Here is an 18263-nt window from a genome sequence, read left to right as displayed (position 1 = left end):
CCAAATTTGCTTCATTGGGTTACAATAGCGATATTGATATATCATCTATTCCTTTTCTATAATAATTAAGGAATATTAAGAAATTTTTTTTAATTTTTCTGAACTAGGTTTTTTAAGTTGTAGTCACAAAAAAGAGGATGTTTAAAAATGTTTAATGTATCCACTATGCAGTAAAAAAATTGTTATGTCCGATTTGCACGAACTAAAAATAATTCCCCTCATGTGCCAGACCGTTTCAACCGCGGAACTTCATCGGGAATACTTATAATTTTCTTCTGCGTCCCGGCCTCACTTAAGTTTATTTGCTTAGCCCTTTTTTGAAATTATTAATTTTCGAGATTATATCTTTTTCCGTTTGAGTATGATCGTAACGAATCTGTATAGCGGTATAGTTCTATTCAGATAGCACCAAAGTGTATACCGACGTCTTGAAAATTATTTTTAATATTAAACAAAATAATAGGGTAATGATATTTATGGTAAAAACTGTGATTAATTAACAAGTCAACATAAATTAGACAGTACAAAATGAAGTTTCCTGTTTTCGATTTGTTTTGAACCCAGTTTTTTTAAATAGACAGATGAGCTAACAATATATAACTGCAATTTCAATTTATTTGTTTATAAAACATCACAGCCGTTATCGCTTTAATTTCTTGTTGTTGGATAATGAAAAAACATTCCTTCTGAAATGATTTGTGGTGGTTTGACTAGTAATATCTTAACAAACCATATTATTTATATTTACATTAATATTTCTTGTTGTCATTCCCCTGAACAACAAAATTTAAATAGAGTAGATTGTTCAAAAAGTAAACGGAACGTCGATTATTCGTCAATCATAGCACTAATGACGTTTTCAATTGTTAAATCTGGATTCAATCTAAATTTACTCTCGATCTATCAAGTTTGGTTACCCAATTATTACAGTAATCTAACATTTTTATTGTAGTGTTAGTAGACATTTATATTTGTCACAAATACATACGTCGAATACAATCAAACTTTATTTATCAAGTCATATAAAACAGCTGTTAATTTCCGTGTAATCTTGCTACTCTGGCAAAAAAATCTAGAGTGTTATAAATTAATCTCGAATTTTATGTATTTTACTCGAGATTTACCAATCGAAAATAAAAATTTCACTAAAAGAGAATCTCGATTGAAAAAACTAGCCCAGATTTATCAATCGAAAACGGCATAAGTAATATTCTAATTTAATATATTAACTAAAATTTCATTTCGCTTTCTAAATTCGTTCTATATTAAGAAGCCTTTGGTAGTTAAGAAGCCTTTGAACTTTGTATAATAAATAAATTAGTTGCATAAAAATGTTTATAAAAAAACTCATAATTTTTTGATAAATATGTGAAGTTATTCTTAAAAAGTAGTGGTTCGTACTTAGGCTGATTCCTTTATGAAAAACGTCCACAAACTGCGTTTAAAGTCCTACAACTTATAGGAGATAGTCGATTTATAACAAGTTATATTTTAAAATTTTTATATCAGTGATGATCCAGTGTACAATATTCACTAATAGGTTAACAAAAACTTTTTCAACTACTCTTTTGTCAAAAACATCTGCGACGTTTGGAAACGATTTTGTATCATTATATCATTATATGTTACATGAGATAAGGTGCGATATGAACCTGGCTCTAAAGCTTCAAAGAGAGTTTTTTCCAAAAAATCATCCAAAAAAATGATACTGTCGGTTTAAGCTGCAAAAAACACTTAATTATCAATTCGTGAACAAAACATCTTCACAAAAAAAAATTTTTTCACCTTTGTTTTGGCTCATTGCCACAGATATTATACTAATAAAATTCTTTCAAATCGGAACACACGGGTATGTTTTCACATGTGACGAGTGCCATCGTGATAGAAACAGCGGGTTAACTTAAGGATAAAAATACTAGTAGAGGTCAAGCAATAATCTGAGTGAATACTGCGCTATTGTTTACTACAAAAACTAAAAACCATCCATACTGACTGGTATTGAGTTATCAATGCTGAATGATCTGCGAAATATCCAGAAATATATCCAGATGTATATTATATTACCTATTTTATAAGTCTGAATGTAGAAGAACAAGTAAAAAGTATGCGTATTTTTAATTCCTGTGAAAGGAATATCGGAAAAAACTGGAGCCTTTGCACTTAAATTTTTCTATAAATGTATACTATCGTTACTTGCCTAATATATACCAAGGGCTATGAAAATATGTCACTCTCAACGTCATACTTAACGTTTTCAATATATCTTAATATGAAAAGCAGGTCTTCATTGTTTACATTTAGACTGCAAGAAAGTGTGTACTGGAAAGCTACACCTATGAAAAGTTTTTCTATTCTACCGACCTTATCACATAACCTAGCTGTCAGAATGGACCATGAATTCCAAGAACTCTTTTGCACAGCATTTCCATTGAAACAGTAAAAAGAAAATATATTTAACACAGCTAAATCTAAACCGCCCAGATGTAATTTATCGACAATAAAAATATTATATAAATCTTTTGAAATTAGTAAGACTTAAAATTGCATACCAGGATGTACGGCAAAAAAACAGCATCTGTGTACTATTACAATAGAACAGAAAGCTCTGCCACCACTACAACTACTGTTGCTCATAACCACGATATGTATTTGTCAGACCTAAAGTTCGTATTCGTGCTAATAACGTTCTGTCATTAGTTCACATACTTTTAATAATGAATAAATAGAGCTCCGTCTTCAATGCGTACTTTTCTTAAGTACAGACGTACTTTTAGATTATATATCGCATTAGACCGTTGACCTCGAGTAGTCATTTAGCACGCAAGTCTTGCAAAAAATTTGTTATTTATTTTTTATTTCGTCTCAATTACTATTAATGATCACTATAGTAATTGAGACGTTACACCGCGAAATAAACAATTACTATCAATGATCACTATTGTATGAACTGGAAGAGAGTAGCAGTAAATAGTGTCAGATGGAGGCAGGTCGTGAAGAAGGCCAAGGTTCATAATGGACTGTAGTGCCAAATAAGAAGAAGAAGATCACTATTGTAGTGTTGTTAATAAATTGTTTATGACAGAATTCAGAATGAAAAATGACCAGTATTACGAAGCTATAGTTGAAATAGAAACAGTTTAAGTAAATGATTAATAAAACGCACGTATTTATAAACGATATTTTATCTTGTGCTACTGAGTAGAATCTAAAATCCAGATTGTAAATGTACTCATAAAGTATATGATTTATTTTAAAAAATTTGTTCAAACTACAGAATTTCTTAAACAATTTGTTTTATTAGAAAACAGGAACATTGTGTTCTTGATTTATTGATATTAGATTCCGCATTTGCATGTCCGAAGTATATTTATTAACATTTTAAATAAATTATATTGTCATTCTATTGGTATATAAAAATGCCAACTCCTTTTCTGTCCACTGTTTTTCGTTCTTCTTCCGTAATGCATTTTTTCACTCTTTTTCTTCTTGTCATCTTCCCTCTAACGTGAGGAAAGATGTTTTAGATCAATAAATTTTTGTTAATAATTGCATTCTAAATATATTTGATACTTCTAGAAGGAGACTTTTATGTCTATGAAGTAGCAGGAACTATATCAATGTGAATATAGATTGCAGTGCTATAACTAAGATTGTCCTATCAAGGAGATTGTTCATTAGTAAATTAGAGATACCTTAACCTAGCTTATGGATCACGCTAATATAATTATTTATGATTGATTGCTCAAAGTCTGTATTTGGACCTGTTATTATTGTTAAGGGATTTTAGAATAATATTTTTCATTAGTACCGATGTTAAAAAAGATCTGTCTGCTTTTTAACAATTAAACTCTTATCTAAAAGTAGTAATATGAATAATAATTCCAAATTTTTTATTAAATATGCAGTATGGGGTTCGATTAGATAATTTTAAAGTGTGCTTACTGCTTAAGTAATAAACAATGATTTAAAATCTGATCAACGCTTGTGTCAATTTAGTTCTCGTAAAGTTTAATTTATATATAACTGTCTGTTTCCTATAGACCACCAATGAAAATTTACAAAGCCGTTTTTGTGTGATTCGTGCAAAAAATACAAAAAATTAAACTTTAACTTCTGATTCTTTAATATATGCTTTCAGAAGATTCATTTGCTTAATAAGGAATGCAGAGAAGATATCTTGAAACAATCCAACAAATCTAATAGAAGCAGATATGAAATTAAGTTAAGTGCAATAAATCTTTCATAATAATTTATATATGAATAGAAATTGAGCAAATTCTTATAATAAGCTAAGCACGATCATTGCAATACAATGGCATATTCTGACAAGTATCAATTGTTTTATAGAAAATAGTACAAATTTGGTAACAACGTAACAAAATATAATTCTTTAACAAATAAAAAAAAAATAACAGTAAATAATCAAGTCAATTAGTCTAAAGCAAATTTATGATTTCGTTCTAATATAACGCAGCAAGTGAATTTAATAAACGTGCACAGTAAACTAACAAAACTCCTAGTTAGAACTCACAAGTAAAGTACGGTTTTGGATTAGATGTATAATTAAAACTAACTTTGAGCTTCAAATTTGGCAGGGCACGAGTCCAACCCATGATACTTACAGTCACAAAAAAAATAATTCACGAATAATTAAATACAAGAAATATTTGTAAAAGACCACTGATGATGTGTATTTAGCAATACCCGAAACAACTGTATAGTCAGCCACAGCTTTAATTAATCAATAAATAATAAAAATTTTGTTGTTGTTATTCACTACTGTTTAAAACACCTCTATTAAAACAATAAAACAATAAAGAAACATGACTGCTTTCGTAAAAAATTGACTCCAAATTAAATTTAATACAAAATATCATTCTGTATACATTACTCGCAACTAACATTAATGAAGTGATTTATTATAAAATTGATCTAAAATACCAATAGTTGAGTTCTTAGAGGACAATATATTTAACAATATTCGTGAATCGTGATATGATATTGGTCTGTAAGACGACGGTTCGTGCGGTGGCCTGCCTGGTTTTGGGACTATTATAATATCTAGTACATTCCAGCTGGTGGGAATATATTTTAAAGCGAAACAGGCGTTTATTATATTAATCAGTCTAACTACAGTCTTGTATGTTAGTTTCTTAAGCACTTCTAAAGTGATGAGAAAAACCTGGCGATTTTTTGTTTTTTAGTTCACCTTTTATAATGTTTTTCACTTCTTATGATGTTACTTGGGGCATTTGTTCATTGCTAAGCAAATCGGAGTTTGAATAAGTTGTTACATTATCAAATGAATTTGTATTATCTGGGAAAAAAGTTGTCACTAGAGTTTCAGCAAACACGTTCACTTCCTCAGTTGCACTTTTGGCCCATTTACCATCGGAAGTTTTAACTGGCAAGAATAACATGGTGATGCTGAGAAGCATTTATTATTTTGTCTAGGTCTTATTAGTTGTATTTCAGCTTTTGGACTAATAAACCTATCCCGAATAAATTTATCTAAGATAGTGGGAATTATAACTGGACACTGCCCGGTGGGAGGACATGACGTAAGGCTCAGTATCAGGACCTCATTGCGCTGTAGACATTACATGGAATGACGAATGACGAAGAGGAATCACCAGTACACCTTCTGTTACATTGTCCTGCTTTCGCAAGACATAGACTCTCCTACTTAGGGTCGCATTTTTTCAATTCATTAAGGGAGATAAATTCTGTTTCACTAGATCGTGTGGCCAGTACTAAATGGTTATAGTGTCAAACTCTTAAGGGTATCACAATGGACCTCATGGTCTAAGTGCATCTTTGGACGGCCGCAGTAACCTAACTTAAACAAACCTAAAGACATTTTTTCTTTAATGTGATCCAAATCAAAATTTCAATTCACATTAATCGAGGACAAAAATAAAATAATATCAAGAAGAATTATTAAAAAGAATTACAAATATAAGAATATATCTAACAATAACAAAATAGAATAATAATAAAACGATAACAAAAATTATTACTGCCAAATAGTAAACAAAGCCCCGTATAATCACGCCAACGAAACAAGAGCGCATATTACATTTCTTCATTATAAAAGACACGATAAAAAGCAATCTGGACAGTCAGCTAAGCAGCGAGCTTACGATCACTTCACAGAAATAGCACTGCTTAATCCAGAAAAAAAATATACATTTCTTCAAACAGACAGTCAGCTAAAGTCCGAGCTTGCGATCACATCGTTCCACGCAAATATTGATTGAGGCAAAGTTTGAAATTAACGTCTCTACTATTGCAAATTCTTACAAATGTGACAAATGTAAATTGCAAGAAATTTTCATTTCTACCACAAATTCAATTTTTTTACGACAAAAAAATTCATATTTCTTTAGTGAATCCATCGTCCACATCTAACAAAAATCATATTTCGCTTACGAGGACGAAAACTTTACGAGTATTGTAAAAGTTTACATCATTTCTACCACAAACTCATTTCCCACGGCTAAGAAATTGACATTTTGGTACTAAACCAACGGTCCACGTCAAGCAAATTCACATTTCGTTGAATAGCTTAGCAGATGTAGTACAAATTTACATATATATATATATGCACATTTCTTGCATAAATCCCTTCTCACGGCAAAAAAATGTACATTGCTTCAGCAAGTTCACTGTATGCGGATAACGAAATTACATTTCATAAGCAATATTGAGAAGTGGTATAGGCATTTAAATTTCTTTCATAATCGGTCTCTCTTCTCCACTGTTCCAGACAAAACAAATTTATTGGAGATCTGGGATCCGGTGAGCTGAACCTTGGCGAAAAAGGTTCGTTATAATTATAAATAAACCCAATAGTGTTCACACTTACCTCCGGCTCTTTTTAGCTATAAATGCTATTGATGATTTTTGTTAATTTGCTACAGAACTACGTAGTGGATACTAGGGGGGTCTTACTGCAGGAAGCTATTCGTCAGCTACGATATTTAAAACAATTTATTGAGCTGTGCCTTGACGTCAACTAACAAAAACATTGATATGTTCTTTTGACAATTTCCTAACAATCATGAACAGATTTCTGCTTAAACTTATACTTCCGAAGAAAAGGTTAGGTTCAATGATAGCTATACAGAAGCAGAGAATGATTCAACGTTGCAGGGCCTAAATGGAACTAACAGCTTTTCTCGAACAGTAAATAACAGTTATACTAGGTCCATAGTGGCACTTATTGGCAATCGCGGCGGTGCCAAGGTGAATAAAATCCTTTTCTAAGCCCATATTTCCTGATTTCTTTTCGATAGGAACAAAGGCATCTGTAACATCACGCTTGTTACGTCCAATGATATCAATGCCGTCGGAGTAAGCAAGGAGTTGGACACATTTGTAAAATATTGCTGTATTACGATGATCACTTGCTCTGCCCATCATGAAATTGAATTGATCACATTATCACCTTGTCTAAAGCCTCGCACGGTTTCAAAAAGGTTCGAAAAGACTCGAACCTACGTTGACGAAGTTACGGGTATTACTCAACGTCATTCCACAGAGACGTATTACATATAAAGAAAATAGCCTTTTTAATCAATAAAAATGTGGTTAGTGTCGATGTTCTGCTTATTGCCTTTTTTTAGGATATGTCGCAATGTGAATATCTGGTCAATGGTGGAAATACCAGGTCAAAAGGTGCACAGATAAGACCTAATCAGTGAGACCATTTACGGGATAGGTATTAGGCTGATCCCGCAATAGTTGGCGAAAATCGTCGGATGGTTTTTTTTGAAAACGGGATGAAGGGTGCTGAGATTCCAATCATTGGGCATATTTTCATTCATCCAATATTCTACAGATAAGTTGTTGCATGCTCCCATATAGCATATCGGCCTTGAACAACAACGTTGGAAACCAAGGATATCTTCCACAATTGTACATAAAGAGTGAGAAACATGTTCCTGTTGTTTAACGGTATTGTCGGGACGGAAGAGTTGTTTAATTAATCGGTTTAAGAGTTGAGCACTGCAGATCAGAGTTTATTAAGTTTTTTCTGTGTACGGGATTATACGTTGTTGGCGGTACTAAGCCGCATCCGTACCTTGGCTTCGACAAGGTGGTGATCTGTGTAGATATTTAGACCACGGACCAAACGTACGTCCAGCACACTTGAAGCGTGACTTGCATCAATCACGAAATAATCAATCTGGTTTTATGTCAATTGATCAGGAGATAGCCATGTTGCCCTATATATATCGCGATGTGAGAATCTGGTGCTATATACTACCATATTTCGTGTCGCAGCAGATTTAATCAGTCTCAGACCGTTGTTGGAGGAGAACTCGTGGAAGCTGAATTTTCTGACTGTTGGGCCAAAGATTCTTTTCATCCGACCTTTGCGTTAAGATCCGCGAAAACAATTTTAAAGTTATGGATGGGACTGCGGTCATAAATTTCCTCGAGTCTCGCGTACAAATTAGAATGATGTATAAAAATTTTCCCTGGATACGGATTGTAGCAAGTCTTTTGTTAACTGGTGTGAATTGCTGGATAGATTTTGACAGTCTCTTGCTAACCACAAAACCGCATTGAAATGCACGTATTACCAATAGAGGGTCCAGACATTCCAGGTACATATTCAAATCATAGTCCTTTGTTCGTTTGCGAAAGTCATCAATATAAGGTTTCCAAGTTCGAGGCATCCTTATGGCATTCACTGGCGGCTAATTTCACGTAACGGGTACCAAATACAGTGCAAAATCCAAATGAAAAGGCCTGAGGATATGACTCAGTGTACGTACTATTAGTTCATTACCAAGCAGATGCCAAGTAACTATCCAGGACGCAACGTGGAGGTTGTGCGACAACTTGGATTAAGGACCTTACGTTGACAATTTCCTTGTTAAATGCAATAAGACACGTTGCCTTGTGTAATCGCTCCCACTGACTTGCGGCAACAGCCCTCCTCTACCCACTTCCGCCACAATGACAAGTGCACTGCTTATAACTTCGGACAGTACCTACTGTGATTTATCCAATACATAAATACCAACATCATCCACATAAGCTATAATGATGCATCCAGCTGTGGCCAACAGCGACAAACCAATCTTAGAGATTAAATACTTCCAATGCGTAAAGTGATAATCCATTTTTGAGTACTACCTCTTTAAATTTCATCAAATTTACGAAAAATTTCAAATCTGAGAGCGATTATATAATAGCATTAAGGCAAGTGTTGTTGAAGTCGCCCTCAATACCAATAAAAGTACCACATGTATATTCCTTGAATTAAATAGTTTAATTAAGTTGTGAATTGGTGCACGAAGTACTTTCTGGAGTGTGTTTTATCTGGTGTAAACATACAGAGGTGCATAGCAGAGTGCCGTATTGACAACGTTCCTGATATGTAAGTTAAGAACTCCATCCAGTATTTTTAATAGAAAAGTGAACAGTCTATGTCTATAACGGTTAGGGGTAGGCTATCTACTTTAGTTAGGAAATGAATGCTCTACCAGTAATAAGTGTGATGACAAGAACTAAAAAAAAAGTTCCCTTAGCCTGTTAGTATCGATGCTGCTCCACATCAGTTATTACGTGCGTAAGATTGCTGAACACGTATATCCTCTCATCCTGTTTCATACAGACGAAAAATGAAAGCTGCCGAGTCAGTTTCGAAATTTTTTAGGCTTATTTGCACAACCCTTAACATACTCAACAATTTGAATGACGGTGTTGTTTTCGTTTTTATCGTTGAGATGTGGCGGTATAGCATCATTTTATCAAATAAATTGCGATTGAAGTGGCTTCGTTATCATAAACTTATTCGCAAATGACATCCTGAGGATAGCTTTTATATACCCTAAGAGTGATCTACTCAAAAACCGTCAAGTTGTACTTGGGTTCAGTGACACGTTGTAAGTGTGTAAGTGTGTAACATTTAAAATACATGATTTTATACCAATAAATAAAATGCCGTTTTATGTAGAGAATTATCACTTCACCGTAGTTACTGATCATCTCAATATATATTCTTTCAATATAATATATCCTGGCATTACAATTAAGACCACACTTTTTCAAAAATAACGAAAGTAACAAGCTAAAAACACAGAGGTACAAATAAATTCATAAAATATGCAGATTTGGTCATCGAAAATGAAAATTCTTATAATCACAAAAGCAAGCCAGATGCTAATACTAATTTATCATGGAATTTATCTATACAAGCCACCATATGTCAAAAGATAGTACAAGTAAATCATGAAAATCCGGCAACCACAAAACGTGACAGATGATAAATTTTGTCGAGAATTCAAACCCAGCCAACAAAAAATTAGGTAAATAAAGCTAACTCACATCCTAGATGAACGATAGACCTGTGTTAGCGCTGATATTGTCGGACCAATCTAAATGGCTAAAAACAGGCGCAACATGTTGCTAATATTTGTATATAAATTTACTAAAGTTGGCAAGAATTGGTTCTCCTAAGAAAAGTAAGTATCGACAATTTAATTGTAGCTATCAGTGAACACATCATACCAAACTTAAGAGCACTCAAAACGTTTGTGTCTGACAATGGACCACAGCTCAGAAGCTAACAATTCTAAAACTACTTCAAAAAACATGAACAAGCCAGTGACTCAAGGCATGATATACTCCTCAGGAGAACCCCACCGAAAAGATAAATCGTACAGTCTCAACCATGGTTGTTTAATACGCAAATAACGAATCAAAAGTTGGTATCAACATCTTTCTAGAGTCCGGAAGCTAGCTTTAAACACTGCAACATGCGGATTTACAAGGTAAAACCCTGTTTACAAGACTCTTACAGGGCATGAATCTCGTATGCCTAAACAAATAAGCAATAAGTATAACTTTTACGCAAATGATAAAAAATATGTGTAGCTGGTAAGCCGCAGATAGATATAAAGTATTTAAACCCTATAAAGATATCTTCGGAACACAGCAATAAAATTATTACAGCAAAAAAAAGATATGGATATGTACAAAAATTAAACTATAATATAAAAACAAAATAAGTACACATAGGTAAATTAACATATAAAACTAAATAAACAAACAAATTAGTTTTCAGAAATTAAATTCAAACTCAACAAAGCCCTGTCGCAAAAATTTAACAGATCAATATTAACCATCACACAACAATAAAGAAAAAATTTCACAAAAACGCAAAAAAAATTAAAATGATTAAATAAAGAAAAACTTAAATTTGTACTGACTCAACTTGGTCAATTCAAATCAGCAAGTAACCGTTCAATACCAAAAACTGAAAGAATTGCCTGATTTGAAAGACATGAAAGACAAGTGTGGAACATAAAGAAAGACTGCTCATGACGCAAAGAACAAGAGAGTTTTCGAAGGAACAAACATCTGACCGTATATAATTTACACAGAGTATGTCGAAAGCACTCATCGAAAAACAAAAAAAAAATTAATGAAATTCTGTCTGGTTTTAAGGCTTAACTCTTAAGCTTCACCAGTTCGGCTTCTCTCCTACGCTCTGCAGTGTAGTCCACAAATTTCTTTCCAATAGAACATTTCAGGTTCGAGTCGGTTCCGGCGTTCTTCAGAGCTCGGTTCTTGGACCCTTCCTTTTCAACTTTTTTATAGCAGACATCCCGTTCCCGTGGACTCCTATTAAGCAAATCTGCTTCGCAGACGACTGCCTTGTCTTCAAGCGATCGTCTAATCCTTACCGCGTCTCCAATGAGCTTAATGCCTACCTTAAATCTCTTTTCGACTACTATACCAGGTGAAAGATTAAACTCAACCCCTCCAAGATCATCGCCATTGCCTTCACTGGCCAGCAGTGTGATCGTCCCAAAGGTTTTAGCACCTCTAATATTAGGCTCAGGCTTAATAACTCTCCAATTCAGCTTGTTCTCGCTGAAATATCTTAGCATTGTTTTCTCATCCTAACATAACTTTATACCACATGTCGACTATGCCATCCGTAACGCCCGGTTTAAGCATACTCAACTTAAAACTGCACTTTGAAGACACACTTACGCTTTCCCTATTTGATCAACCATCAATTCCGCTTAGATGGAAAGAATTCATCTCTTTGAGCAGAAACTTCTTTGCGATTCCACTAACTATAAGCGCAAGCCTAATGGCAAGCACTTCTCCATATCAACTCTCAATAACAATGCCAAGAGCACTCGTGTTGACGAGTATCTTCTGCCACTCGCCCGTAGGTATCTCACCCGGCTCCATGACCTCCCCCCGACGTCTCTACTCCTTTCACCCTCACAGAAGACCTTGTTCTAGCATTGCGCTATAAACCACCCCCAATACCTAACCCACTACTTCGATGAAGTGGACCATAACCTCTCCACTATCCCCTTATATAACCGCGGCTTTCGTGACCCCAGTCACAAAGTATATTGTTGATCCCACCCCCGCAAGTTAGCCGTAACCCCGCCCCCTTCTATATCACTCATCATACCTAGTTCATGCCCTTGCTTTCTGATTTAGATGAACCTAGTTCACTAGGTATTAAGTCTATTCTCTCATTCCTCTCTCCCATGATTACTGGAATGAAGTTTCCACATTGCTGTGAAAATCTTCGTCTTTCATTCCTAAGAGATGTTTTTAGTGGGTTCAAATCTCACACTGTGGCTTTCGATGCTTTCCATCTACTGCAAAAAATTACACATGATATTACACATCTGACTTAACACATCCTAGAAGGTGGTTACACCTTCATAAATATTCATTAAGAGGAAATTATAGTATAACCATTAGTTAGGAGGAAGTTATATTTCTGCAACATTTTTTCGGGGAAAAACATTATACATGTTTCTTGAAAACATCTGCTAGAATGATGTTAAATGTTTTAAATATACACTAGGAGGAAGTTATACTTAAATATTCGCTAAAAAAAATAAAAAATTACTTAGAGGGGATTATACTTATATTTAAATAATTATTTTCGAATGATGTTATTTTTCCTACGCCTCATTTGCAAAAACAAATTCAACAAACCAACTCTCTATCTGGTAGAGCAGATAACGCCAAGAAGATTGGATCACAAATACTGCATCTAATCGAACACCAACTTAACGATTAACATGATGCCACTATTATCTAAAACCGCCTCAATTTAATATTTTTCATTTTATTTTCTATTTTGTATTTTTAGTTATAAGCAACCTACGCAATTAAAGAAATTAAGAAAATTTAAACAAACTGCTTTTCGGTAAGGCTTACTGCAAAAACAATTTTTTTGTGAAAAAGACTTGATGAAAGACCTGGTGCTAGATGAAATGTCAGTGGGTCGAGTATTAACATTATCTTTAACCCATTAAAGTGCAACTTTATCCCTCTACATAAGATTTATAGAATCAAGAGCGTTAAGTTAGTAAGAATTCTTCGGGCTGACATACGCATTCTTTTTATTGAGCTCTAATCGCCTCTTTAGTTTTCTTCTTAGAGGACAACTTTGTTGGGCGACAGTATTTCGTAAAAGATGACGATATATTGTTTCAGGTGCAAATATCGGAGCTTAGATGCTCTCAACAAATTGAGTTCAGAAGAATCGTCTACTCAATAATGCTCGAACATTGATAAAAAAAAGACTAATTGATTATTTGAATGACTCTCTATGACTCTCTGAGCGTATGACTGTCGCATGCTGCTTTTGTACACATGATGTCTGCGAATTAAGAATTAATCGTGTTTTAGTATACAATTATTTTGAATCTCGAATCGGCCAGCTAGTTCCGGAGTGAAGTGCTGTATTGTGTTATTGCATACGAGGTTAAGAGGTGAAGGAATACTCATACCGTAGATCCATTGATTTGAATTGTGGATCAAATAAAGGTTTGATAATAAGTTTCCCATTTATTGCAGTTGGAATCGGTGTTATTTGGAAAAATTCAAATGTTTCGGGGTCTACTAATGGTAGTAGTAGTATCTGTTTTAAAAAACTTAAGTTCAATAAGGTGAAAATATTCTAAAATGCTGTCAATTTCTATTATAAGTAGTAGATCTTGCGGTAAATGTGTCCGAATGGTTCCTTTTTGAGTTGATCAGTGGATATGAGTAAAAGTTTAATCTTGTCATGATGGTCGTCGGTAATTCTGTTTATCAAGGCCTGCTGTTGCATTTGGGAATTTTGAGTTAATGTCAATACTTGTAATGCCAATGAAGTAAGTGTATGATACATGACACTATAATCGAGTGCATTACTAACGTTGTAGATGGTTGATATAATCAGGCTTATTTGTGCCTTTAAATCGACGAATTTCCGTTGTAAGGCGTCTTGAGTTTATTTCAAAATATTCAGTGTTGCGACAGTATTCATAACTCGAATCTAAATAGCCAAATAAGTAATTAGCCACATTTTCAATAATATTTAAGGCTCTCCGTTTAGGTCTTGCAAAGACTTTTGTTTCCGACCTGGTCGAATCCCAGGCGCTACAAAGAGATGAAAAATTAAAGTATTTTACAATGTTCCATTAACTTGACATGATTTTTGTGGTTCCAATGTGTTCGAAATATAGTCCAGGTGTAATTAACTATACGACGATTGGACTATATGTGGGTGCAGTTACGGAACAGTTCCTTAAGATCGTTAGCAAGACATTTCCTACACTTGGGAAATCACTTTTTGGGAGTGCTATTTGAGGCATTCAACGTAGGAACCTTGATTGCTGCTTCATTTATACGTATGGGTCCCTCGGACTTGCTTTTCTCGATTGGTTTGCTTGGCTCGATAGTCGTTGTCGTCCAATATGTTTATTACGGACGTGAGATTCTTGCATTAAGAGTCTTATTAATAGACAATCTAGTAGCAAGACTAGGTGCATCGCGTCAAATAAAAGTGAGAAAGATTAAAGTCGTCTGCCAATTCTTAAAAGATCTTATTAATTAATAAATGCAAATCTGAAATGGAACTAGTTTTGCTGGCTTCTAAGCCCTTGCGAATTAATTTTGATTATTCCGGCGTATCAAGAACGTTTCAACGCTACACTGGATAACTGCAACTCATTCTGTTTTAATAATGCCTTCCAGAGAATTTGCGTGCAACGAATATCATAAACAGTCATTCTTTCAAATTTGGCAAATGAATTCTTATGGTCGATACTATGTACGCAATGTGGTTTTTTGGAATTTATTATTAGTGTATGGATTGATCTCTACTTTGCATTCCGATCTGGTTGTAAATGGAGCGGGCCAAAGTGACTGGTGTCCGTGTAAGAGCATAGGCCCATAAAACCATAAGTTGCAGCTACTGAATTCAGATGCTTCAATGCCACGTGATAGTATATCGGGTTATCCTTTATCCTTTGATCTTACATGCAGCCACTGTCCTTTGTCGGAAATTTTAAGAATTTTTGTAATCCTGGCTGCCAATGCGTTAATCCATGCTAGCACAATTTTCGAATCTGTCCTCAAATATGTTTTAGTATCTGGCAACTGCATGCAATTTTTTACTTTAACCAATAATTGAGCTGTTAGTAAAGCGGCACATAGTTCTAACTTTGAAGTTCAGGTTTTTAATTGGGGCCAACTATGATTTAGCGCAAAGGAAGCGTATAATGAATTGTCCGTACTGAGTAATAGAACTTCGGTACATAACTACGTAGTAAGCTCGTTCTGAAGCATCGGCAAATGTATCGTAATTTCATTAATTCTATTAATAAGTAAGCTCGTTAGAAAATTCTTCGTTCCAATCAAGTTTTAGCGTCCACAAATGTTGCAAAAACAACTTTGCTTCCACTGTAACAGGACTCACAAGCCCAAGTGGATCAAATATCTAAGAAATGTCGGATGATATACTTCTTTTTGTATATTTGACTTGTTCGTTTTTGTTTATTTGTATCTTAAATTTATCTGTTGTTAGGATCCACACTTAACCCAATGTGTTAATGTTACCGCATTTCATCGTATTAAAATCTGATTGTACGTCTATATCGTAAAAATGCAACCGTTCAATTGGTTATGTATGATTGCCACACCATTTGCGAAGCTTAAAGCCACCATTGTGCTATAGTTTTATTAGCTCGTTTCGTGCATGTAATGATTTAGACATACTGTTGAACCCTGTCATAACGTCATCTACGTTAAAATTTGTTTTGACGATAGCTGCAGCTGCCGGGTGTCGATTTTTTTCAATTAAAACCAACCGTTGTGAGCATTTAATGGCGAGATACGCTCCTGACGACATTACATAAGTTGACAAGTTCGGAGAGGCTTATTATCATTGTCTTTCCATAAAATAAGAATGATAAAGCAAAAAATATCACGGATGGATTACGTCATCTGGGTTCATTTCACTCAAATGTGCCAGGTTTATGTAATCTTGCATAACACTTCGTTCAATAATGTGGGTGACTGACACATAGATGGCGGCACTAATACTAAATAAATATTTTTTTTCGAAAGTGGCAACCTTTTTAGGCTTACTGTCAAAATCATATGTTAATCCGACCATTTGTTTACAAGTTACAGTGCTTTAAGTGACGCTACTTTTGAGTTTTCAAAAAAAAATGAATTCAAAGCAATTCCGTGTGCTGATTTATCATTGTTTTTTAATAAAAAAAATATTGTTCAATGCCAGGAATGGCTTGAAAAACATTATTCGGACTCTGCTCCATCAAAAAAAAGCATTTGTTATTGGTATGCCGAATTCAAACGTGGTCGTACAGACACCGATGACATTTCATCTACTGGACGGCCAAATGACGCTGTTATTCAGGAAAACGTTGAAAAAACACTGAAAATCATTAAGTCCGACCATAAAGTGAAAGTGAGGGAGATTGCTGACATTCTACAGATATCAGCAGGCAGTTTACATATCATAATACACGAACATTTGGGTATGAAAAAGGTGTTTTCCAAATGGGTGCCGCGTTTGCTCACACCGGAGCAAAAACAACAACGAATCGATGATTCAAAGAGCTGTTTGGACATGTTTATGCGCAATAAGTCGGAGTTTTTGCGTCGGCACATCATGATGGATGAAACATGGATCTACCATTTCACTCCAGAGTCAAATCGGCAGTCTGCTAAGTGGCATGCAGCCGGTGAAAGCCGCCCAAAGCGACCAAAGACGAAGCAGTTGGCTGGCAAGGTTATGGCGTCTGTATTTTGGGATGCGCATGGAATAATATTCATTGAACGAATTGAGCTACGAATTGCTGCCGCACCCACCGTATTCTCCAGATCTGGCCCTCAGCGACTACTGGCTCTTCGCAGACCTCAAAAGATGCTCCGTGGTAAGAGATTTGGCTCAAATGATGAAATAATCGCCGAAACTAACGCCTATTTTGAATGCAAAGAAAAATCGTTTTACAAAGGCGGTATCGAAAAATTGCAAAAGCGGTGGAATGATTGTATCTCATTAAAAGGGGACTATGGTGATGAATAAAAACGAATTTTGCCAAAAAAATGTGTTTTAATTAGTTAGTCACACACATTATTGAACGAAGTGTTAAATTTACTGTATGCTATTTTAAACTCAGGGTCTCCGTTGAGACGTCGTTCTAAAGAGAAAAAACGTTTGATCCGACGAACCTTGTTGTATCTTCTCTAGTTCCCAAAATTTTTGCAGGTCGAGTTCTATATTATTTGTAAGAGCACTGCAGATCGATGCAAGTAATATAGAAGATCCAGTGATACGGCCAGCAAAACACAATTTATTGTAGAATCGAAGAGTTATTTTGTAACAAAATTCGTCTTAGCAGAACCATGTCGTTGTATAATTCAAATAAGAATTAATTCCATAATAATAATAATATAATTCCAATGCCAATAAGAATATCTACTGGGTCTGGTTTATTGAATTGGGCATCAGCTAGCACAATTCCTTCTAATATAGCTCAATTTGATGTATCTTATTTAATTTGCAACTATTGTTGGCAACATATTTGCTTTTATTTTAAATTTTCAGTCAGTTATACTTGATGATATATGTACGTACCACTAAAATTGAGCGAGCTTACCAATTGAATCAGCCCAAGTTTTGGTGCTGCTCGCTCCATTATAAGGTTTACTTGTCAGTCTGAATCCAATAAGGCACGCATCTTGCATTCTACACCCTGAGAATTTAGCACCGTCATTATTACAGTTCCTAGTAAAGCATAAAATTTCTTCAACTCTCTAGATCTACTGGTTGCAAGTGTATCTGCTGCATGACCACTTGTTTATCGTTATATGTATCGTTAATTATTGCATTTCGCGATGAATCAGCACTGATCTGAGACTTGCCATTGGTGGCATAAAATTCATGTGAGATTGTGTGATCC

General features: G+C 34.6%; 1 protein-coding gene across 1 annotated transcript in view; it reads left to right on the top strand.

The window, feature by feature from the left end:
- LOC119688543 (short stature homeobox protein 2-like) overlaps positions 1-18263 on the top strand; it is a 48557-nt gene that overhangs the window by 16867 nt on the left and 13427 nt on the right. The gene's annotated exons all lie outside the window — the stretch shown is intronic.

The sequence above is a fragment of the Teleopsis dalmanni genome, chromosome X (assembly GCF_002237135.1).
Source record: "Teleopsis dalmanni isolate 2A chromosome X, ASM223713v2, whole genome shotgun sequence".
Taxonomy (NCBI): Eukaryota; Metazoa; Arthropoda; class Insecta; order Diptera; family Diopsidae; genus Teleopsis; species Teleopsis dalmanni.
This window is presented reverse-complemented; position numbering and strand designations above follow the sequence as displayed.